The 25492-nt window shown below is 44.0% G+C and overlaps 1 long non-coding RNA gene across 2 annotated transcripts; it reads left to right on the forward strand.

Moving 5' to 3' along the window:
• The first annotated feature begins 1003 nt into the window (after positions 1 to 1003).
• On the forward strand, positions 1004 to 24683 carry LOC115280429. 2 transcript variants are annotated; one of them, XR_003903774.1, is made up of 4 exons: positions 1004 to 1241; positions 3160 to 3315; positions 22580 to 22769; positions 24644 to 24683. It is a non-coding gene; the product is annotated as an uncharacterized LOC115280429 (long non-coding RNA). The 2 variants fall into 2 exon arrangements; XR_003903773.1 differs by lacking the exon at positions 1004 to 1241 and having other exon boundaries at positions 2750 to 3315.
• Positions 24684 to 25492: the final 809 nt, after the last annotated feature.

A 25492-nucleotide genomic window follows, 5' to 3' on the forward strand; every position in this document is an offset into this window, starting at 1 on the left:
TTTGTGGGTTTGAGTCCTGCATCGGGCTCTGTGCTGACAGCTTGGTGATTGCTTCAGATTTTGTGTCTCTCTCCCTCCCTCTCTCTCTGCCCCTCCCCTACTCATGCTCTATCTCTCTGTCTCTCAAAAATAAATAAACGTTAACAATTAAAAACAAAAGAGTTGGATGCTTAACCAACTGAGCCACTTGTTTATTTATACTTTTATTGTTGATACTTTTGGTGTGAAATCAAAAAAATCATCACCGGGGTGCCTGGGTGGCTCAGTCGGTTGAGTGTCCGACTTCGGCTCAGGTCATGATCTCACAGTTTGTGGGTTCAAGCCCCACGTCGGGCTCTGTGCTGACAGCTCAGAGCCTGGAGCTGCTTCAGATTCTGTGTCTCCCTCTCTCTCTGACCCTCCCCTGCTCATGCTCTCTCTCTCTCAAAAATAAATAAATAAAAATTAAAATTAAAAAAATCATCACCAAGTCTTATGTCAAAGAGCTTACTGCCTTTGTCTTTTTTCTTTTTTCTTTTTTTTAAGCTTATTTATTTATTTGAGAGAGACAGAGGCAGGACAAGTGGGGAAGGGGCAGAGAGTGGGGGACAGAATCTCTCTGCGAGCACAGAGCCCCACCAGAGCTGGAACCCACAAAACTAAATCGAAAACAAGAGTTGGACACTTAACCGACTGAGCCGTCCAGGTGCCCCTGCCTGTGTTTTTTCTACTGGTTTTGTGGTGTGAGGTCTTACATTCAAGCTCTTCATCCCATTTAGTGAATATTTGTGTATGATCCAGGCTCATTCTTCTGGCTGTGACCGTCCAGTTTTCCTACATCCATGGAGAGACAGCCCTTTCTCCACTTTATACTCTTAGCTGCTTCACCATTAATTAGTTTCTTGATTTCAAACCGTAACCCACTGCCCTTTTAAGACATACTTTTTCCACCATGAGTTGGTTTGAGGTGAAACCACTCATACTGAGAAACTGTAAGCAGTCAGTGTGCTCAAATTAGAGAAGCCGTAGAGCCATTTCACACTCAAGATGATGCAGTGCCTTCCTGTTCCAGCCACAGGTCAAAGAGCGGACCATATTGGCGCAGTTGCTTCAAGAGAGAGAACGCACCAGCAGGATCTGGCCCCTCCATCTTGTCTGGAAGTGACAGGGTTTCTTCTTGCTGCAGGAGAGGCTGATGCTTAAATGTTTCCTTTTGATGACGAGGCAAAAGAGCCAGAACGATGCCGGCTGCCCATCTTCAGGTGAGTCTCAGGAGAGATGTCCCTCTGGGTGGTTGTTCCCCTCATGCTCTGTCCCCTCCACGGTCTCTCCTGAGTCAGGCTCCTTCCTCTGGGACTTCAGACTCATCATGTCCCTGCGTCCCTGCCCACGTGGACCTGGCAGGCGTCTGAGCCCAGCAGCAGGCAGGGACGCTGGGCTTCCTGGACCCAAGATACAAAGACACCGAGATAAAGGGAAGGTCAGTTTAACAAGCCCAGGGCTACAGAGCCCAGTGTGGGTCCCACGGCCCAGGGCTGCATGAGGGTCAAAAAGTGTGGGAAGAAATCCAGTCTGTTTAGGTGATTTCCTAAGGTACATTGAATCCAGAATAATGGCAGTCCCATGGGCACCATCTAACTCTCTGGGGGTAAGGATGGGTGATTTTCCAAGATTTGTTGCTCTGGAACCATTTCCTGTGATCTGAAGTTCTCACCTGCTCTGGGGGGGGGAGGCGGTCCCTCGATGCCCTATCCTGGGGAGTGTGAGTGGAAGGAAAGTCATCAAGAAACATTTTTTGTTCGCTTTGAAAAATGTTTTCTTAGCTTTATTTTTATTTAATTTTTTAAAAGTTCTCACAATGTCAATTCACTGAGTTTTCAATTTTTTTTAAATGTTTTTTATTTATTTTTGAGAGACAGAGAGAGGCAGCTCGAGCAGGGGAGGGTCAGAGAGAGAGGGAGACACAGAATCCAAACACAGGCTCCAGTCTCTGAGCTGTCAGCACAGAGCCCAACGCGGGGGCTCGAACCCACGAACCGTGAGATCATGGCCTGAGCCAAAGCTGGACGCTTAGCCGCCTGAGCCACCCAGACGCCCCTGTTTTCTTAGCTTTAACCACCTCTTCCTGCCACGAGAGCCTCCTCTTTCCTGCGCTGCTGTGGTCTACATGCTTCACCTTAGGGCACTAATTCAGCTGAGTATCTCCAGAAAAGACAAAGGTCTTCTTAAACATAAAAGGAACTTCAACAGACACAGAGAGAATTGGAGTTAGAAGGTTCTCAACCTGCTCAACCTGGTGTCTGCCTCCTCATCATCCCCAGTTTTCATTTTCCCTTTTTATTTGGCAATTTAAAACATTTTTATGTTAACTTTTTTCAGGGGCTCTACACAGGGCTTGGCCCCATGAGCCTCAGATCAAGAGTCTCGTGCTCCATGTACTGAGCAAAGCTGTCACCATATTATACTTCTCTCTTTCCTCTTTTGTCTCTTTTCTCTGGAAGGCACACCTTGGACTCCTCAGCTCTCTCAAATCTTTTGAGCTGTCCCCCCTTCCCCACTGCTACCTCCCCTACCCATCTTCCCTTCCCTGCCTGGCCCTTCCCCTCCCACCTCGGCCCCTCTACTCTGGATAACCGTTGGAGCTTTGAGCCTCTACCATTGTGGGCTCTCGAGGGGCTCAGAGATGCCAGGAGCAACCATCTGGGTCAGAAATGGGAACAGGAAATGAAACTCCCCCACCAACATTTTGTACTTGTCACACCCAAGCTTCCCCTTTGAAGGCAGGAAGATCTCAAGGGCCCCTGGGTCCTTCCCCCCAATTTGTCCTTCAAAGACATTGTTAACAATTGTAGAAAAAACCCACATAATATTAAATTTAGTACTATTACCCGTTAGCCGGTAGGTAGGTCTGCGGGGGGAGATGGATTCTCAGTGTCGCACAACACATCTTAGCACGAGTCCATTTTGTGACTGAAACATCTACACCCACAGCTCTGTGTTCTCTCCTCCCGCCCTGACTTGTTCTTAGTTCCTCTTTCGCTTCTATAAACTTGACTACTTTACATCTCACGTAAATGGAATCTTAGGGTATTTGAGTTTCTGTGACGCGGTTAGTTCACTTAGCAGCAAGTCCAGAACAATCTCCTTGTCTAAGCCTGGACACCACCTCACTGTACACAGATGCTCCGTGCTCTTCATCCCTCCTCTGTCTGCGGACATATGGGCTGCTTCCACCTCTTGACTCTTGAGAACGACACAGCAATGTACGGGGATGTTCATAAATGGCTTCCAGTTCCTATGGATATGAAGTCTGAGCTGAGTTTGTGCAGTCACGTGGTAAGTCTATTTCTTGATTTGGGGGGACTCTTTACTGTGTGCTACAGCAGCTGCGCCGTTTCACATTTTGTCCAATCGTCTGCCAGCATTCCAGTTTCTCCATATCCTTGCCAGCACCACTGGTTTTATGCTTTTTGGTTTTTCGGTTCTTTTGGTTATTGTTGAATGTGACCGTCCTGATGGCTGTGACCTGATGTTTCCTTGCTGTTCCATATGCTTTCTGTACTAGTTTCTCATAAGCTTGGTGACCATTGTATATTTTCGGAGACACATGTCTTCAAGAATTTTTGTTCTTGAAGACAAATTTGCTGATTGGGTAGTTTGTTTTTTCGTTGAATTTTAGAATTTCTTTACATACTTTAGATGTTAATTCCTTAACTGATACACAATTCGCAAACAGTTTCCCAATTGTGTGGGTTCCCTTTTCACTCAGTCGATTGTTCCTCCTGGGGGCCAATAGTTAGTAAGCTTGAAATGGCCCCATTTATCTATTTGGCTTTTGCTGCCTATGCTTTTGGTGTCATGTCCAAGAACTCATTGCCAAATCTAATGTCATAGAAGGTTTCCTCCTGTTTTTTTGTGTCAATGTCACAGTGTTAGGTTTTCTGTTGAGATCAGTTTATTTTCATGATATTTTGTGTATGACAGGAAGGGTCTTGTTTCATCTTTTGTGTGCAAATATCCAGTCTTCGGAAGACTTCTCCATTGGGTGGGATTGGCTCCCTGTTCCTTTGGTCTGTGTGTGTGTTTTTATGCCAGGACCTCATGGTTTTATTTCCTATAGTTCAGCAATATGTTTTGTAATTGGGATTTGTAAGCCTCCTGTTTCTCTTTTTCTGGATTGTTCTGGCTCCTTGGGGTCTGTTGAGATACCATATGAATTGAAGGATGATTTTTTTTCTTTTCTTTTTAATTTTGTATTTATTTTTGAGAGACAGAGAGAGACAATATGAGCAGGGGAGGGGTAGAGAGAGAGGGAGACACAGAATCCGAAGACAGGCTCCAGGCTCTGAGCTGTCAGAACAGAGCCCAACACGGGGCTCGAACCCATGGAACACAAGATCATGACCTGAGCAGAAGTCGGGCACTAAACCGACTGAGCCACCCAGGCGTCCCAAGGATGAATTTTTTTCTATTTCCTGCCAAAAATGCCATTGAGATGTTAATGTGGATAGCACTGAATTTGCAGATCACTTTTGGGGGTGTGGACTTTTTACCAATATGAAGTCATCTGACATGGGGTTCTGTTCCTGATAAGAATGGGTCTTCAAAGAAGCAGTTGCTCTGGTCCCCATTCCTTCAATCCCCCAAAATTCCACCCTCTAGAGGGTTCGCTCATCTCTCACACCCCACTCGGGGATTGTCTGAGCTGAGGAGTCTCAGATCTGGAGATTGTGTGAGGACATCAAATAAGCCAGACTTTCTCAGTGCCTTTCAAGTTTTTCTTCCCTCTGGTTTAATTATCTATTAATCCATGGTCATCTCTTATTCTGTAGTTTGTCATCTCTTTTCTTCTGTCACTGACTGTGTTTCAGTGGTATAGCACTAATTCAGTTCAATTTCTCTAGAAATGGCAAACATCTGCGAAGGAAATGGGGCTTTTGGTGGGTATTTCCAACAACATGGGAGCCCCAACTGGCTCATCTAAGACTACTCCTTCTCATCATGCACTAATCCCTATTTCTCTTTTTTTATACCTAAGATTTTCCCTTCAGCTCTCCTGAATCTTTTCATTGTCCCCCACCAACACCCCTTATCACTAACTGCAAACTTCTGCTTTCCTTCTGAACTCTCAGCTTCCTGCTCACTTGGGTGTTAAGTCTTAACCCCGTCCTTTGTCTTCCCCTTGACCCCTGGGCATTTGGGGATGAGATCATGTAAAGCAGAGCAGGGACTCTGTGTGTTAAACATGATTTGGGATTAAGAGGACACATAGTTGTTAGGGCAGGACTGTCCAGGCACACTGTCTAGGTGGGGGTTGACCCATCTGCTGTGGGAAGAGTAACTACAGCCTGAAGAATGAGGTGAGGGGGCCATTCTTGTAATCTTAGGGGTCAGTGTGAGAAGTGGGGTTGGGGGTTGGTGGAATGTGAAGATTCTTAAAGACTCAGAGAAGCACCCTGACAGTGGGGACAAAATACTCGATTCAGGGAGCCCATGTTGGAGTAGACAGTCGTAAGGATGGACACAAACCTCCGGAAGCTGGATGGAGAGCTGTTTGTATCCCTCAAGAGATTTAGATGCTAAGTGCACATGCAGACCTCCCAGGACACAGCAGCATGCGGGCGAGGACGGGACACGAGGCACACGGGACAGACCACAGGACATGCTAGCTGGTGGGGTCAGAGTCTGGAGAGTGTGGAGGGGTTAGACAGCATCAGGTCCCCACAGAGGCAGTGGTGTGATTTGAGGATTTCATGACAGGCCTGAAAGGAAGTAAGGAATGTGAGCTTGGGGCTGTCAGACCAGGAAAGCCTGGGAATCGTAGCCTGGCAGTAGGGTGGGGACTGAATGCCCGTGAATTAAAGAAAAAGCAGTTACTCTGAAAAGACTATTTCCTCACTCATTATGTCTTGTACTATGTTTGCCTGAAGACAGTTTCCAAGATCTTCAGGTAACTTAAAATACTGCCCTTCTGCTGAGCTAAGCTAATTACAGATATTCATTATATCCCTACACGATTTCTAAATGAGCTGGAACCCAGTTATGTTTATTACAAAGCACAATCATCACATCACTATGAATATATGCTCTTGATGAGCATGTCCCATTTGCCGTGTTGTAGCAAAGGGATGTGAACGTGTATAAGGGTTTGGGAGAACCCTCTTCACGATGTCTGCTATCCGTCTTCGTTTTGACAGTCTTTGGTTATCCACATCCAAAGTATTCCTGTGAAATAGAAGTTTCTGTAGGAAAGATAATATTCCTTCCACATGAATGAGCCTCTGGTATGAGAAATCAGGGAGCAGAAAAACAACTTTGGGAGCAAAGTATTAATTTTATGATCACAGTTTTGTCCCAGTATAAAATGTTGCAGCGTAGGACAGATGAAAATGAAGATGGAACCCAAATGCACACAGAGAGTGTGGCAAAAGGTTCAGGGTCAGAGAGTTTTATTTGTCCTGATTCTCTCAGGCTGAGATTACCTGGGTTCATGGTTAAGGGCTTTTTACAAGAGCCTTTGGTGTCAAGTATTACGATTTCCAAGTAAAATTCAGTATTTTCTTTGTACAAAGACACAACTTTTGTTGGATGTTTGGTCTGCTTTCAGTAAGAGGGTGTAAAAGAAAAAGATTCTCTCTTCTGCATAATCAGCAAACTACCAAAGAGCCAATCAGAAGGAGCAAAGGTGTTTCTGATCATGGGAGGCAATGGAATCTTTGTACAGGGCTGGGGAGCATGAGAGGTACAAGTGGGGTGACAGCATTTTACCATCATCACATACCCGGGGCTGCAACAAGGTGACTTTTCAAAAGCTTTATTTTTAATATGAAGAGATAGTTTCTGGAGTTCTTTTAATACTGTGATAGAGCAAATAATTGTCTCCAAAGACATCATGAGTTTTATCCCTGGATCCTGTGAATGTCATATTCCCTGGCAAAGACACTGCCTGTGTGATAGAGTTAAAGCTCATGAAATGGGAAGATTATTCTGGAATGTCTGGGTGGTGGGTCTAATGACTATCAAGTGTTGAGAGAGAGAGAGAGAGAGAGAGAGAGAGAGAGAGAGAGAGAGAGAAAGTGAGAGGGAGAATGTGAAAGTGAGAGAGAGAAAGAGAGAAGGGAGATTGGCCTAGGAAAGAAAAGAGTAAATGTGAGGATTAAGCAGGGGAGAGAAGGTGGGTAGGATGAGGAACCAAGACCCAGAACGAGGGAAGTCTCCAGAAGCTACAAAGGAGAAGAAAACACCTTCTTCCAGAGAGTCTGAGGAGGGTACACATAAGTGCAGATAACTCAATTTGGACAGATTGAAGTCCATTTGGGTATTGTGAGTTCCAGCACTGTTAAAGAGTTTATAAACAGGTTGGATATTCAATGGAGATGACATTGAAGACAAAACCCTCAAGTTGGGGGAGCTCCTGGTCGAGTGGGGAGTCATTAAGCTGTATAAGCCGAGAGAACTGCAGACAGAGACTCAAGCCCTGGAGCTCAAGGCTTGTTGGAGGGAGGCCAGGTGAAGGGGGGACAGGGAAGGAGGTAGAGGTGTAGGGAGGTTAGAGTCCAGTGGGGGAGCAGAGTCCAGGGAAGCAGGAGGGGTTGTAGGGTGCAGGATCACACAGAGGCCAGAGGCGATTGCAGGGAGAAAGGGGGTTTCTGGTCTGGTTGCCAGGCTGAGGGGAGAGGGAGAGAGTGCAGGATCAAGGGATCCTTCTTTGGCCAGGGTTTTCCGAGGTCCAGATCAGACCAGGATGAGATGCCTTTAGCTGGCTCTCCAACCAGTTTCAGCATTGCTCAGGATTGTTCTAGAAAAGCCAAAGGTCCACTTCCTTCCCTGAGGAACCTTCAGCTCATCAACTCATTATCAAGGTCCTCCAGGAGAATTTTGTGTAACTGAAAGGCATGGAGTGACTAGTTTGCAGGTCACAAGGAGAACAGGAGATGGTCAGGAAGGGGACTGAAGCTGGGCGACTTCGGAGTGGTCAGAGCCTGGATGCAATGGACAGAGTGGGGCAGAATCTGCAGTGCCCTGGATGACTGGGGCTCCGATTGAAAGAGGAGGGGGCAATGCTCTGGGGCTCAGAGCATTTAGCAGCCAGTTTTATTTCTTCATCCATACAAGGGTCTTTCTACCAGCATGTGCTTTTGAAACTCTCAACCAAAAAGCCCACAGAACTCCCGTGTCTGTCACCAAGGTCAGCTTGGAAGTGAGACCAGTCTCCAGATTCCCAAAGTGTGCATGAAGTCACCTGCACAGAGGGCTGGCTGGGGAAGGCCTTGACCACCAGGAGCAGGGGCAGCAGCTCTCACAGCTGCCTGACAGGGTGCAGAGCTTATTTGAAGACACTGGGTGGGAGTCTTCAAAGGAGCAGACAGACCCCGAGGACAGCCCGGTCCCCTATCTGGTTGTTGGTGATGGATCGAGGATCATGAAGGCCAAGTTGGAGGCTGCCATTTCCAGGCTCTGTTTGCAATGAAGAGCCTGAAGTCCCAGAGCAGTGCAGGCTCCACATCCCCACTCAGCTCCAGGACTCTGGGGGTCCCCAGCGAGGGTTGTTTCACTCACACCTTTTCCCCCTCCACGGGGTCTCAACTGAGCCCAGGAGGGAGGTCTGGGAACCTTCTGAGTTTCATCACCACCTCCCCACTTCCACATGAGTCCCCTGCAACATGAGTTCTGGGGGCCCTATACTTTCCTCCAGTTCAGACCTCAACATGGCTGGCTCTCCTCTGGCCAGTTTTGGGAACATGGCCTGCAACTGGCCAAGGCACCTTCAACCAGCCCCTGGTTTATACTTCTCACCTTGAACTTCTTCTAGGGAGAGGAAACATCCCAAAGCCCCTTTGGGACCCTTAGCCCCAGAGTTTTAGCCTTGGAAATCAGCCCCTATCCCCACCCTCCCCTCAGCAAATCTTACCCAGGCTGCAGATCCTACCCCATCCCACAGAGCTCTCTTTGTCATCACTGAGATTTCCCCCTACCTCCTCCTTGGGTCGTGGCCACAGACCCTGAGCCACACAGGAGAAAGGTCAGCCTAGACCGAGGCAGTAAGGCTCCAGACACTCGATTTATTAATAGTAAGTTTATTTGCTAAGCTGTGTCCAACAAAAGGAACTGTAGGTGCAAAAAGCAAAATGAATATTCATTTCAAGTATTTAGACCCAGGAGACAGATTTTAGAAGAACCCAAAATATTCTCTGAGGGGAGAGGAGAAAGAGTTGATAAAGGTAGCCCCACCCCACCCCACCCCACCCTACCAGCCTGTAGAAATTCTTCTGAAAGGATTCTGGTTGGTGCAGATTAAACAATAATCTTTAATATTCATCAATAGATAACTCTGGTAGTGGAGTTCCGCAAAGTAAGCTTCCTTCTGAAAATGGCGGCCGGAGGTAGCCATTTGTGGTTGGCACAGATTGTTCACGTGACATCCACCTGTGGGCAGACATAGGTCCAGCTTCTGCGAGATCTCCTGGCTCCATGTTGGATCTCCTTACCGTTGTGATTTCATTTCGGTCTTTCAGTTCACAGTTGGTGTGAGCCAGTGTTTTTGCAAATCCGGTTTAAGGGGGCAGATGAGGACTGGCGGAGAGAGCTGAGCATACATACAAAGGCCACCGGGTGTAGATAAGCTAGGAAGTTAATATCTCCTCTAGATGACAAGCATTTCCCCAGAGAGCTCAAATTGCATAGGTTTAAGAGTAGCTAAACCACAATCACAGCTGTGAGTTCAGAAACCGTCTTCTTGCGTCGAAAGCAATACCGCATATTTAGCAAGAACTCTCTGACATTCAGACTGTGGACACGGGAAGCAAGATTGCGCAGGATATTAGCAAAGATCTTCTTCAACAGAGAATGGCAAAGCTCGTTTGACCAACCTGTTAAGTTGCACTGGCTCTCCAGATATGGCACGGGCAGCTCCGGGATATACGTTCCTACGTTGCATAAGACAAACCTGGCTAAAATGTCCGCGATTATGTCCGCGATTGAGTCCATGACACAAAGTTTTATACTGAATGTGACTGAATTACGATAGGACCTGTGGAGTGCACTCTTCTCTGTTTCTGTTTCTGTTTCCAAAACGTTGTCCGCCAAGAGAGCCCGCCCTTTATAACTACTGGAATGCGTCATCCTCTGACGTACTACGGCCCTTGCGGGGCTCCTGGCCAATGGGATTGTACCACCTGTCCCAGCAGCCAATACCATTGCAGCAGTATAGGAAGTAGTTCTCACAACAGAAAGCACGTTTCGGAGCGGTACCTTGCAGTCCACGCACCCGCTGAGTCACCGAGAGGCCTAGATAATTTGACTCTTGGTGCTCCGGATCTTCTGTCAAGAAGTAGCTCTGTTTGTGTTTACAGGAACCTTGTAGTTCTCCCATGCTGCAATGGAGCTCCCTTTCCTTGGCCCGGGGAATGTGTATGGGAGGCAATTAATGCAATGGCACAATTTTCTGGCCCCTTTCAAGATTTCCTGATGGTGTGCTCATCCCAGGGACAACTGTCATCTTCCTTACCCCTGCCCTACATGCTTTGCTATCCTGTCCTCGCTTCAGTCAATAGCTTCAGAAATGGCCAGGTTTTCTGAGATCCCACTGGGAATTTTAATGGCGACATGGGGCACCTTGGGGATTTGCAGACGGGCTCCTCTGAAACCTCTTCCTCTGCCGCCTTTCCCTGTTCCTCCTTCCTCCTGTTTTGCCCTTTGACTTTCCCTTTAGTTCCCTTTGATCCTTTTATAAAACATTTTTTATTTAAAAATTTTAAATTATTTTTTCTTTTCTTTCTTTTTTTTTTTTTTTTTTTTTTGAGAGAGAGAGAGAGTTTCCTTGGTCACCTTTGTCGGTGATTGAGATTCTGATGATAATGACAATAGGAATATTCTAAGAACATTTTAAAGAGCTTTCTTCTGGGGTACATGGGCAGCTTAGTCGATTTTAAAGGACTTCGGTTCAAATCGTGATCTCGGGTTTATGAGTTTGAGCCCTGTGTCAGGCTCTGTGCTGACAGCTTGGAACCCGGAGCCTCCTTTGGATTCTGTGTCTCCCTCTCTCTCTAACCTGCTCATGTTCGTCTTTCTCTTTCTCTCTCTCTCAAAAATTAATAATAAACAATAAAAAAATTAAACAGCTGTCTTCTATCATCCTCACAGTATATACAGGTAACCTGATATAGCCACTTAAGTACTACTTTCTCTTCACAGAGTTTCTATGAAGAGCAGAAATTAGCCTGAACAGAGCATGACTGACAGGCAGGATTTAGGGTTCTACCATGTATCTGCCAAAGTAGTGTGTGGCTTAGGCAAGTCATCTGTCTTTCAGACTCTATTTTGTCCTACAGGAAAATAAGATATTGCAACAGAGGCTACTTTTTCTTGTCCTGTCCAGGTCTATTAGAAAACTTATGCAGAATGGCTGCACAGTAAGATCTGTACTATATGAATCCAAGGAAATGCTTGTACTGACTAAACTAATTCCTTAAACCTGATCTCTTCTCTGTGAAAACTCTCGTCAGTACCATGTCTCATGTGCAGTCTCTTGACTGCCTTGCTAAATATTTTTAAGACAAAAAACTTGTTGAATCCAAAACAGTGAAAATAAAATGAAAAGCAACATAGGTGTTTGAGGGAGAAATCAGTGCTCGTGGTGTTGGCTTTTAATGACTTGGAGAACCAAGGCAAAAAGAAATGTAGACAAAATTAGATTCCCTCACAGCTCATAGCCCACTGACAGGTCCCTGGGACAGACCGAGTGACTTTCTTGTAGGAACTCAGCTACCTTTCTGTTGACATTTTGCTCAGAGCAAAAAGAAACCTCAACCTGACATTATCCTGACCCCCAAGATCCTGTGAGTCTACTCTAAAGATAGAGAAATTCCTTTGGAAACTTCCTTTATCTTTCCTCCCCAATATGTATGTTAGCATTCATCCTCCAAGCATATGGTTCCCTGATACACATCCAAAGGGTCTCATGACTAAGAGTTTACTAGACAGCGGTAAATGACCTTTTTCTAACAGCAGCTAGCCCCTCAAGGTCCTGGAAACCTGGCTTGCAAAATTCCTTAAAGACTTATGCTTTCCCTAGCTCCCTCCCAACCTGAAGGTATGTAATCAATCACTCGTCACACCCCAGGTGCAGCTCTTTTTGCCCATAGATCTTGTCCCTGTGCTTTTTTTCTTTTTAATTCAAGTTGGTTAACATACTGTGTAGTCTTGGCTTCAGGAGTAGAATCCAGTGATTCATCTCTTACGTATGACACTCGGTGCTCATCCTGAAAAGTGCCCTCCTTAATGCCCATCACCCTTTAACCCATTCCCTCACCCCCCTTCCAGCAATCATCAGTTTGTTCTCTGTATTTAAGAGTCTCTTATGGTTTGTCTCCCTCTCTGTTTTTATCTCATTTTTCCTTTCCTTCCCGTATGTTCATCTGTTGAATTTCTAAATTCCACAAGAGTGAAATCATATGATCTCTCTCTCTGACTGACTTATTTTGCTTAGGATAATACCCTCTACTTCCATCCACCTTGTTGCAAATGGCAAGATTTCATTCTTTTTCATCATTGAGTAGTATTCCATTGTATGTATGTGTGTGTGTGTGTGTGTGTGTGTGTGTGTGTGTGTGTATCATATTTTCTTTATCTGTTTATAAGTCGCTGGACATTTGGGCCCTTTCCATAACTTGGCTATTGTTGATGGAGACTTCTATAGACATTGGGGTGCATGTGCCCCTTTAAATCATCATTTTTTGGGGCACCTGGGCGGCTCAGTCGGTTAAGCATCCGGGTTCGGCTCAGGTCATGATCTCATGGCTTGTGGGTTCGAGCCCCACGTGGGGCTCTGTGCTGACAGCTAGCTCAGAGCCTGGAGCCTATCTTTGGATTCTGTGTCTCCCTCTCTCTCTGACCCTCCTCTGCTCACATTGTCTTTCTCCGTCTTTCAAAAATAAATTTAAAAAAAATCATCATTTTTTAATCTTTTGGATTAATTCCTAGTAGTGCAATTGCTGGGTCATAGGAAAGTTCTATTTTTCATTTTTTGACAAACCTTCATACTGTTTTCCAGAGTGGCTGCAGCAATTTGCATTCCCACCAACATTGCAAAGATTCCCCCTTCTCCACATCCTCGCCTACATGTGTTGTTTCCTGAGTTGTTAATTTTAGCCTTTCTGACAGGTGTGAGATGGTATCTCATTGTGGTGATGAGGAGTGATGTTGATCATCTTTTCATGTATCTGTTAGTCATCTGAATGTCTTCTATGGAAAAGTGTCTATTCATGTCTTCTGCCCATTTCTTCATTGGATTATTTGCTTTTTAAGGTGTTGAGTTTTGTAAATTCTTTATAGATTTTGGATCCTAATCTTTTATCTGATGTGTCATTTGCAAATATCTTCTTGCATTCTGTCAGTTGCCTTTTAGTTTTGCTGATTGTTTCCTTTGCTGTGCAGAAGCTTTTTATCTTGATGAGGTCCCAAGAGTTCATTTTTGCTTTTCTTTCCCTTGCCTTCAGAGATGTGTTGAGTAAGAAGTTGCTGTGGCGGAGGTCAAAGTGGTTGCTGTGTGTTTTCTCCTGCAGGATTTTGCTGGTTCCTGTCCCCCATTTAGGTCTTTCATTCATTTTTAATTTATGTTTGTGTGTGGTGTAAGAAAGTGGCCCAGGTTCACTCTTCTGCATGTCACTCTCCAGCTCTCCCATCACCATTTGCTAACGAGATCCTCTTTTTTTCCATTGGACCCCCTTGCTGCTTTGTGTAAGATTAGTTGGTCATATGTTTGTGGGTCCATTTCTGGGTTCTCTACTCTATTCCATTGATCTCTGTGTCTTTTTGTGCCCATACCATACTCTGTGATTACAGCTTTGTAATACAGCTTGAAGTCTGGAATTGTGATGCCTCCAGCTTTGCTTTTCTTTTTCAACATTACTTTGGCTATTCAGGATCTGTCGTGGTTCCATACAAATTGTAAGATTGTTCTAGCTCTGTGAAGAATGCTGGTGTTATTTTGACAGGGATTGCACTGAATGTGTAAATTTCTCTGGGTTGTATTGACGTTTAACAATATTTATTCTTTAATCCATGAGCATGAAATGCTTTTCCTTTTTTTGTGTGTGTCTTCTTCAATTGTTTTCAGAGGCTTTCTATAGTTTTCAGCATACAGATCTTTTACCTCTTTGGTTAGACTTATTCCTAGGTGTGTTATGGGTTTTAGTGCAATAGTAAATGAGATCAATTCTTTGATTTCTCTTTCTGATGCTTCATTATTGGTGAATAGAAATGCAACTGATTTCTGTACATTGATTTTATATCCTGGGACTTTGCTGAATTCTTGGGTTAGCTCTAACAGTTTTTTGGTAGAGTCTTTGGGTTTTCCTTGTAGAGCATCGTGTCGTCGGCAAAGAGTGAAAGTTTGACTTTTTCCTTGCCAATCTAGTTTATTTTGCATCTCAGCTATAGCATTTTTAAATTTATCCTGACTAGTTCTTGAGTCTTTGATCTTGGCAGCAAGGGTTTCTCTGGTGTCTTCTATGCTTTTTTCAAGCCCAGCAATGAGTCTTAAGGCTGTTATTCTAAATTCTTGTTTAGATATATTGTTTATATCTGTTTTGAGCAATTCTCTGGCTGTGATTTCTTCTTGACCTTTCTTTTGGGGAGAATTCTTTCATCTTGTCACTTTGGCTAAGTTTCTTTCTTTTGCATGTTTTATTTTTTATTATTTTTATTTTGCATGTTTTATTTATTTTATTTTTAAAAATGTTATTTATTTTTGAGAGAGAGCCAGGCATGAGCCAGGGAGGGTCAGAGAGAGAGGGAGACACAGAATCCAAAGGGAGGCTCCAGGCTCTGAGCTGTCAGCCTGGAGCCTGACGTGGGGCTTGAAATCATGAATCGTGAGATCATGACCTGAGCCAAAGTTGGACACTTAACCGGCTGAGCTACCCAGACGCCCCTTATTTTGCATGTTTTAAAAGCTTGTTTTGTGTCCTACCCCTGAGAGTTCCTCCATATTAAAAAAGAGGTCATGGGGCGTCTGGGTGGCTCAGTCGGTTAAGCATCTGGCTTCGGCTCAGGTCATGATCTCACAGTTTATGGGTTCGAGCCCCACGTTGGGCTCTGTGCTGACAGCTAGCTCAGAGCCTGGAGCCTGCATCGGATTCTGTATCTCCCTCCGTCCTGACCCTCCCCTGCTCACACTGTCTCTCTCTGTCTCTCAAAAACAAATAAAAAACATTAAAAATGAAAACAAATAAAAAATAAAATAAAATAAAATAGAGGTCATGCCTTGTGGAGGGCCTGGCATTCCAGGATGTGTTTCTGGAGTATTCTGTGTGCACTCTGTTGTTGCGTTTTGCCTCCTCTTTCCCACTGGTCAGTTCTCTGCAGAGCCTCTCCTTGCTTTTATTGGTGAAGTGTTTGGACCTCTAACTGTGTGTGCTTTGATTTGTTTATTTAAGTAATCTTGGAAAAAATGTAGGGGAGCCTGATCCCATAAAAAGAGAAAAAGGAAAGGGGAGACAAGAAAACCAAACACACAATAAAATAAAAAAAATAAGGCTCATTCCAAAAAAATAGAAAGGAAAATAAAGGAGGACGAGAAAAGATGGAAAAAGAATAGAACCTTGACAAGCCTTAGCATTTCTTTTTTAAAATTTTTAAATGTTTATTTATTTTTGAGAGAGAAAGAGAGAAAGCATGTGCAAGGGAGGGACACAGAGAGGGAGACACAGAATCTGAAGCAGGCTCCAGGCTCTGAGCTGTCAGCACAGAGCCCAACACAGGGCTCAAACTCCCGAACAGCGAGATCATGACCTGAACTGAAGTGGGACACTCAACCGACTGAGCGCCCCCGGGCGCCCCAGCCTTGGCATTTCGTGAAGACTCATGGGTTCTTGGAATGATACATGAGCTGCGGCTTGACTTTGAAATCCCCACGTGCATTAGCACAAAATGAAAAGGTGAGACAGTCTTTCACGGGCTTGTGACCAGGCATTGCATTCTCTTCTGCTATAATGTAGGTCCTGTTTGGCATCTTTTCCCAACAAATCCCCATCTCATCACAGTTAAAAAACTTGCTCTGACAGGTAACACGTGGAAACCATGAGCTTCTGGAACTCGGTGGTGACGCATCAGCTGCCTTAGCATCTGATCTCCCAGTCTCTCGGTGCCTCACCACACAATGGATGCAACCTCTCCTCTTGACCTTACCAAGCCCCCCCCCCCGCTTGCCTTGAAGACTTTTTCATTTTTTGTTGCTGTGCCTGGCAGCTTACTTACAAGGGTGGTGTACAAGGTCATTGACCTCTCAAAGATAGAGTTCTTGGTCACACTATCACCTGCTAGGTGCGTCTCATTTATCCAAGCCAGAGCAACTTACCTACATTTTCCAAGGTTGCAGCCATTTTCAAGGTTGTAAAATCTTGTGATTTTGGCCACTTGCAAACCTTCTTCGTTTTTCTCAATGATTTCCTTCTTAACTTCCACCGTAATCATCACCATCTTCTTACCGCTTTACTTTTCAACCCTTTTCTGAATGGGCGCCATTGTGTACACTGGCACGGATGTTGACTACGGTACAGTGTTAATGAACTCTTGTCATAGACTGTATTTAATGTAACTGGCAGTAAGGCAGCAGAGGAGAGGGTCTATATCCGCAGGCAGCCTGACCTAGAGTGAGGCAAAGCACTCCTAAGCTTACTCTTGTATGGAAGAGCAAAGGACTGTCCATAGGTGCTTCGAGAGGACAATGAATACACTAGTACAAGCTGTGGGCACCTTCCAACTTTCTCAGAAATCACTGATTTCTGCCCAAATCTGTGACCTGAGACTGAGCATCTGAGTATGGGAGACAATAACCCACAATCCTGCAGTGAGAGAGAGAAAGAGAGAGAGGTGATTCATTGATTGATTATGGGCTGGGTTTGGAGTATTGCTTGTACTTTACTGTTTTCTGGAAAGAAGGAACCCTAGTGTTAGGCTATCTAGAGCTCATTAAGCATAGAGTCAGACAGATCCAGACACTTAAACATTATGAAGGAATCTCTACCAGATTAGAACCCTTCTTCATTTTTAAACCAATAAGTAGGTGTAATATTGTTGATCAATTAGACACGGTGAATGGGCACCCATTGTTCTGATCTTAAACCAGCAGGGCCAAGTTGACACAATTCAAAACATTTAAGACTAATGAAAACATTAGATTTAGCCTTCCCTAGATCTATGAAGCAGCAATACGAATTGTCTGTTTTTTCAGTCAACAAGGTTTAATAGATTTCTACAAAGAAACAATGAAGAAAAAGCTGAACTCTACAGTGTAATGACAGCTAGTAAAAATATAAGAAATGGTACAGTGAGCTCTTTGGTCACATCCAAGATTTAATCGATGTGAACATTTTAGAAATTGGCTTCAGATCCCCGTTTTTCAGAAAAGAGGCCAAATGTTACATGAAATCAGGCACAACTCCTCCTCCCTTGCCGTCCTCTTGCCCCGGAGGTAATGACTTGCTGTAGGAAGAGGATTTCATTCTATACCTGAGACTTTTAATAGCTGTTTGATCCTTTTGACATGTTTGTATTCATCAATGATATGTAATATAGCTTTTTAAAAAATTACATAAATGAGTCATAAGCTAAGTATTTTTTGTCACAGGCTTAAAAAAATCCCCAGAGTCTTTTTTTTTTTTAACATATGTCACTGTTGTTCTACGTAATCTCCTTCATTTTATTTATTTCTTATTTATGTTTAATGTTTATTTATTTTTAATGTTTATTTATTTTTGAGAGAGAGAGAGAGAGTTGGGGAGGGGCAGAGAGAAAAGGAGAAACAGAATCTGATGTAGGCCCGAGGCACTGAGCTGTCAAGAGAAATCTCGAACTGTGAGATCATGACCTGAGCTGAAGTTAGACACGCAACTGATTGAGCCACCCAGGTGCCCCTAATCTCCTTCATTTTAAATGTTGGGTAGGATCCCACCTGAGGAATAAAGCAGAGCTCATTCCCCTACCGAAAGGCAGTACGTTGAAATCACTGTTTTGCTGGCACAGCAAGACTTCCATATCCTGGTGCATGTTTTGTTACATACTTTCCCTGCGGCATATATTAATACCCCAAAGTGGAGGCTGGTTGCTAGCTCTGGGGCAAGAGCATCTTTAATGAGAATGGATATTGCCAGAATCCTCCTCTGACTGGTTCTACTAATTCACACATTTGCCATGAAAGTAAAAAATTTTAACTTGCCAGAATCTCACCCCACTCTGTCATGTACTAAGTCCCTGGGGACTCTACACTCTTCTCCTTGCTTGTAGGAGAACAAGTTCATGGACTACGGAGTGCAGGGAAAACCACATGCTGCTGTAGGGGCAGGAGCTCAGTACCTCTTGATGGGTTTCATCCCACAAAAGGATTTTTGCAGGCTTTTTGGGCCAACATGTAGTAGGTCAATGCATGGCTTTCAAAAGCCACTTGGGATCCACTCTCTTGGTAGAAGATTGGAACTTATGTCTCTCAGAAATTGGAGAGCAAGCTAATCAGGAGAGCTATAGAATACTTGAGCAATGCAAGAAGCTGGGCGTACATGTGTACTGTGGTAATGCTTGTTTTCAAGCACAAATGACAACTTTATAAATATCTGACACATACTAGGCCAGAGAGCAAAGTTTAATCAATACCTAGACATGGAAGTTTCCATAAACGCTGTGCTATGAAGGCAGGAACCTGAATAAAAGGATAAGATGAAAACTACCATCTACACAGAAACCTTGTGTGTGTGATGAAAGAATGATGCTCAAAGAAGAAACAATAATGGCAATTTCGAAATATGACTGAGTGACAGTAAAAAAACTTTACGTAGAACACCCAGGATGCAAGCCAGCTGGGCCTGTGGGCAAATTTTAAATGTTACGATGCTTAACATAGAAAAGAAGAAAAAGAAGGTCATTAAAGAGCTAATTATCCACTTGTAGGAATAAGGAAAAGAACAAACTCAAAGGAGAAAGAACATAAACACGAACAAGAAACACAAGTATCTGGAGATGGTTTTTCCTTTCTTTTTAAGCTTATTTATTAATTTTTGAGTGAGAGAGGTGGCACAATTGGGGGAGGGGCAAAGAGAGAGAGGAGGAAAACCAGAATCTGAAGCAGGCTCCAGGCTCTGAGTTGTCAGCACAGAGCCCAAAGCGGGGCTTGAACTCACGAACCATAAGATCATGACCCTAAGCTGGTCAGACACTTAACCAACTGCACCATTCAGGCACCCTGGAAGTATTTTTCTCTTAAAACTTTTTATTTTGTGGAGGAGTTTGTTGAGGATTATCTTTAAGTTGAAGATTTGTTAAATCTCACTCATAAAGACATTGGGGCCTGGTACTGGTTTTTTGATGGAAGGAAATTAGTGGCTCACATTTTACTTTTTTCTTTTTTACATCCAAACAGTTTACTCTTTGGGGGAAACTTAGTTTAATAATAGGAAATAGATAATACATCATATCAGTAGGTAAAATTTAAGAATAGATTAAAAAATAAATTAATAAAATGTAACACCTAGTCATAATTAAAAGCAAAAAAATATTCAGCACATTAGGAATGAAAAAATTGACAACATGACACAAAATCTAGGTTAAATCAACTGTCATTATATTTAATGGTGAAACACTAGTAATATTCCTCCTAAAATCAGAAATTAGATAATAGTATACAATATCTAAAATAATTTAAATATTTTTCTGGGGGTTCTAGTCCACTGAATAAGTTTCTGGTGGAAAAAGAGTTACATGTATACATAGGAGACATTCTAAGTTATTAAAAAGTGAAAATTTAGCTGATTTTGCTCAAAATACCTAATTATCAAAGAGATGAAAAAATGGCAAGGAAAAGTATATTTTTCTTTATAAAAATTAAAGGTATTTTTAACCTTTAAAAGTAAAAAAATGGGGAAAATGTTTTAAAACCCTCACAAAATGTATTTGTGTGTGTATGCATGTATTTGTGCATATATTACTTATACTTCAATAAGTTTCAAAAATATATCAAATTGATAATGCTTCAATACATTGAGAGCACATATAGATCTGTATTAAAATTCTTTTTAAAATTTAATTTATTTTTAAAATTTACATCCAAGATAGTTTGCATTTAGTGCAACAATGATTTCAGGAGTAGATTCCTTAATGCCCCTCACCCATTTAGCCCATCCCCCCTCCCTTCAGTAACCCTCTGTTATTCTCCTTATTTAAGAGTCTCTTTTGTCTTGTCCCCCTCCCTGTTTTTATATTGTTTTTGCTTCCCTTCCCTTATGCTCATCTGTTTTGTGTCTTAAAGTCCTCATATGAATGAAGTCAGATGATATTTGTCTTTCTCTGACTGACTAATTTTGCTTAGCACAATACCCTCTAGTTCCATCCATATAGTTGCAAATGGCAAGATTTCATTCTTTTTGATCCCTGAGTAATACTCCATTGTGTATGTATACACTACATTTCTTTATCCATTCATCCATTGATGGACATTTGGGCCCTTTCCATGCTTTCGCTATTGTTGATAGTGCTGCTATAACCATTGGGGTGCATGTGTCCCTTCAAATTAGCATACCTGTATGCTTTGGATAATACCTAGTAGTGCAATTGCTGGGTAGTAGGGTAGTTCTATTTTTAATTTTTTGAGGAACCTCTATGCTGTTTTCCAGACTGGCTGCACCAGTTTGCATTCCCACCAGCAGGGCGAAAGGGATCCTCTTTCTCCGGGTCCTCGCCAACCTCTGTTGTTGCCTGAGTTGTTAATGTTAGCCATTCTGACAGGTGTGAGGTGGCATGTCTTTGTGGTTTTGATTTGTGTTTCCCTGATGATGAGTGATGTTGAGCATTTTTTCATGTGTCAGTTGGCCATCTGGATGTCCTCTTTGGAGAAGTGTCTATTCATGTCTTTTGCCCATTTCTTCACTGGTTATTTGTTTTTTGGGTGTTGAGTTTGGTAAGTTCTTTACAGATTTTTGATACTAGCCCTTTAGCTGATATGTCATTTACAATTATCTTCTCCCATTCTGTGGTTGCCTTTTAGTTTTGCTGATTGTTTCCTTCGCTGTGCAGAAGCTTTTTATTTTGATGAAGTCCCAATAGTTCATTTTTGTTTTTGTTTCCCTTCCCTCTGGAGACGTGTTGAGTAAGAAGTTGCTGCGGCCAAGGTCAATGGGGTTTTTGCTTGATTTCTCCTTGAGGATTTTCATGCCTTTCTGTCTCCCATTTAGGTCTTTCATCCATTTGGAGTTTATTTTTGTGTACGGTGTAAGAAAGTGGTCCAGTTTTATTTTTCTGCACGTTGCTGTCCAGTTTTCCAGCACTACTTGCTGAAGAGATGGTCTTCCATTGGATACTCTTTCCTGCTTTGACAAAGATTAGTTGGCCATATGTTTGTGGGTCCATTTCTGGGTTCTCTATTCTGTTCTATTGATCTGAGTGTGTTTTTCTTCCATCTCATTTTAATTTTTCATGGTTATCACTCTATTCATATTGTGCCTTTGATCTGAGGTGAGGTTTGATGCTTTACATTTATCTAGATAATTGTTTGTTTCATCCACATGTGAAAATACACTGGCCTCGCTTTTGTGACAGTCTCTGATAAACTTTTCTTGTATCTACTTGATAAGCCTTCAAGATTTTATCAACGTCAATTGAGCTCTTTCTCTGTTTGCTCGCATCCTCTGGGTAGCATGTGATCATTCCTAGCCTGTCTTCAGTAAGAACCCTGTTAGGTCAGCTTAGAAGGAATTACTCTACCTCTTGCTAATTTTCCATCCACTGACTGCCCCACCCTGCTCCTTGGCTATAAATCACCACTATTCTTGTTGATTTGGAGTTGAGTCCAATCTGTCTCCCCTACTGCAAAGCCACTGTAGCAGTCCGTCTCAATAAAGTGTGCCTCGCTGTCTGTAATGAGTGTCAGAAAAGGTTTTCAATAACACATGGATACCAGTAATTACAATATGGTCGATGAGGTGAGACCAAAGTGCATAACAGGGGCTGTGGGTCACAATGGAATCAATCAGGGGCTTGTAAAGTTGCAGGAATTCGGAAAATGTTAAGACAGTTGAAGAGATGGTGTTTAGAATGATTTAAAAGATTGGGGGAAATGACAGGTGTGGGAGACGGAGAGAAATTAGCCCACCTTTATGGGCAGGGCAAGGAAGGACTTCCCAGGACAAGTGTCCACAAGAGGTTAGCTGTCTAATAGGCATTTCAATATTTCACGTCCAAAATGAAGCCTGGAGTTTTTTCCTTTCCTTCATGTTTTCGCCTAAATCACCACCTCCGTTTCCCAGATCATAAAATGGTACCACTATCGCCTGTATGTTGAACGAGGCAAAGGCTTGAAATGGAGCAGTGCAGGCTTCCATTCTAGACACACTTTTCAAGTGTGTGGGGGGACGCGCGGGGCTGGGGACAGAGGCCTTCCCAGCACTCCATGGCCTGGGAGGTTCGTCCTGGGAGTTCAGATGGCCGGACTCATGAAACCATCAGTGAGGATGGTTCCTAGGAGAGCAAGGGCTGTACGAAAGTTTAAGAGTAACGATGATTTTCATCAAAAATGAGAGTTCTGACTGAAGTACAGTGGATGTTCACACCTTCTCAGGTGAGACAAGCTGAGCGTCCTCGTCAGAAGGAGACACTGACAGTCCGCCTCCAGTGTGACTCGTTTGTCCAGATGATACTTCCAGACTCTGCTGAGAAGATGGCGACCTAAGCCAGTGTGGTCCCCGGAAACCCATGGTGAATTCCGTGTTGTCTGCCGGCACGTCTGGCCCGTGGACTCACAGACTCAGGTGAGTACCTGTAGGTCTATGTGTTAGAAATCTGAACTCAGAGAGTTTTCTGGTTTGCTGGTCACCAGAGAAACCTGAGGATGTTCCTTATGGCCCAGCACTGCCCTGTTCCCTTTCTCTGTCTGTCAGCACAGGGCTCCCACTGTGAGCCTGAGGGTTCCCAGAACACGGTTGGTCACGGGGCTCGGAGGGGAGCAGCTATGGACACGGTGGCTACTGAAGCGAGAACCATGACAGTCACTGTTGAATCTTTCTGCTCCTCCTGTCTTACGTGGGAGCTGTCACCAAAGCCTCCAGAGGTCCCCCACCAGCCCCAATATTTCTCATATTTCTCTACCACCTTCTTGTCCATTCCAACCACGAGTCCACACTGTCCCTTTCTATGCGGACCTGCCCAGGTCTAACCAGGATTCCGAGGGGGTCAGTTTCCTATTGTTGCTGTAACAGATTACCACACCCCTAGTGGCTTTAAAACAACACAATTTAGGGGGCACCTGGGTGGCTCAATCGGTTAAGCATTTGACTTCGGCTCAGGTCATGATCTCACCGTTCGTGAGTTCAAGCCCCGCATCAAGCTCTGTGCTGACAGCTTGGAGCCTGGCACCTGCTTCAGATCCTCTGTCCGCCTCTCTCTGCTCCTCCCCATCCCGCCTCTCAAAAATAAATAAACATTAAAAAAAATAAAACAACACAATTTGTTAATCCTGGGGCACCTGGGTGGCTCAGTCGTTTGAGAGTCCAACGTTGTCTCACGGTTTGTGGGTTCGACCCCTCATTTGACTCTATGCTGACACCTTGGAGCCTGGAGCCTGCTTTGGATTCTGTGTCTCCCTCTCTGCCCTTCTCCTGCTGGTGCTCTGTTGGTCTGTCTCCCTCTCTCAAAAATAAAAATTTAAAAAAAATTTTTAAAAGAAATATGCTTAAAGAAAGAATTTGTTAGAGTTTTTATCTTACAGTCAGATTAGAAGCCTGCCACAGATATCTCCGTAGGGATCCCACAACTGAACCTCCCTACTTAAAGGCCAGCCTATTCACAGCCTGAATTCCCCGTCGCTGTGCCCAGTCCCGTGTTCACAGGCGCTGGGGACCTGGGTGTGGACATCTCTGGGGGTCACACTAGTGCCCACCACGCTCAGGTCCCAGCGTCTCCTCTCTCTGGGGCCTTCTCCACCGGAAAGTACAGCCGTACCAACCTAGTCTCATCTGTACCCCGCGTGTCCAGCCCACATCGCCCACCGTCCGTGGCGCCGTTTCCTCTCCAATACCTACGTCCTGAGCTTGCTTCCGGTTCCAACTCCATTCATTGCGCCACATCTGGCAACGTGAGGTTCTTCCACAAGGTCCCTGATTTCAGTCCAGAACTTCACCGTGAGCAAATCTTGGACACGAAGAAGGGACCCGAGGTGCAGGGTCTGATTGGCTGGAGGCTTTTTATATAATAAGTGCGTTTCATCGATTTTTTCCCCCAAAACTAGAAAAATACCCAGTTGGTCATTGATTCGGCCAGAGCAAAGTAGCAGGTGAAATTTTTCAAAGAATGAAAATCATCTCATTAGGGATTAATGAGATGATTAATAAAACTCAGGGCTTCCCATTTCTGTAAATTTTGTATGTCTTGAGTTGCTGTGGAATTCACATGGAGGATGAATAGAGGCATTTGCCCGGTGAGGCAGGGCTGGCTTCACTGGCTGCAATCTGCAAGTCCTGCAGTGATTTACAGGCACGGGAGCTGGGCTGCCTGGCTGGGTCAGTAGAAAGAGCCTGTGACTGTTGAACTCGGGTTTGTGAGTTCGAGCCCCACTTTGCGTGCAGAGAGTACTAGAAAAAAATAAATTAAAAAATGTTTTTAATTTTACTGTTTTTATTTATTTTAGAGAGATAGAGAGACGGCATGAGCGGAGGAGGGACAGAGAGAGAGGAAGACACAGAATCTGAAGATAGGCTCCAGGCTCTGAACTGTCAGCGCAGAGCCCGACGCGGGGCTCGAACCCATGAACGTGAGATCATGACCTGAGCCAAAGTCGGACGTGTAACTGACTGAGCCACCCAGGCACCCCTAGAAAAAATAAATTTAAAAAAAAAATAGGAGCTTGTGCTAAGTGTCATTTTGTGCTTTTTACATCTTGAAATTCTTAATTACTTTGACCAAAGAGCCCTGCATTTTCATTTTACATTGGGTCCTGCCATTTTTGTAGCTGGTTGGGACAAGAGAATTGACCGTGGATTGATGGGCCTCTTTGGTAAAAAGACAAGTATGGGGCAACCAGGGGCTGCAATACGCACTGTAGGCACTAGAGGGCAGCAGCACCACAGGGTAATCTGGAGAGATGAGAAAGGTGCACCAGGAGTTTGGTGTTTTGTACAGTCTTTGTGTTCTCATAGGTCTCTAAGTGTCTCCACCCCTTCACTGACTCTCCCTAGGCCATGAAAGAATGTTCTCTAGCCCTGATGTACTGCAGACACATATTTTTGACTCCACAATCCAAGGTGGGGGTCTGGGTGATCATAATTAATCTGGTCATACAGGAATAGCATTAAACAGACAAAATAACGTCTACACTGATAATAGGCTTAGAACAATATTACAGAGACAGGGTGGGGAAGAATGTTTGTGTTCCTGGTGATGAGGAAGAAAGCAACTGAGTCCCCATTTTCCAAGAGGGAAGTGAAAGATCACTAAGCAGCCTCAGACCATGTTGAGCAGAGGTGACTGGGGGTCCGTC

The sequence above is a fragment of the Suricata suricatta genome, chromosome 16 (assembly GCF_006229205.1).
Source record: "Suricata suricatta isolate VVHF042 chromosome 16, meerkat_22Aug2017_6uvM2_HiC, whole genome shotgun sequence".
Classification (NCBI taxonomy): Eukaryota; Metazoa; Chordata; class Mammalia; order Carnivora; family Herpestidae; genus Suricata; species Suricata suricatta.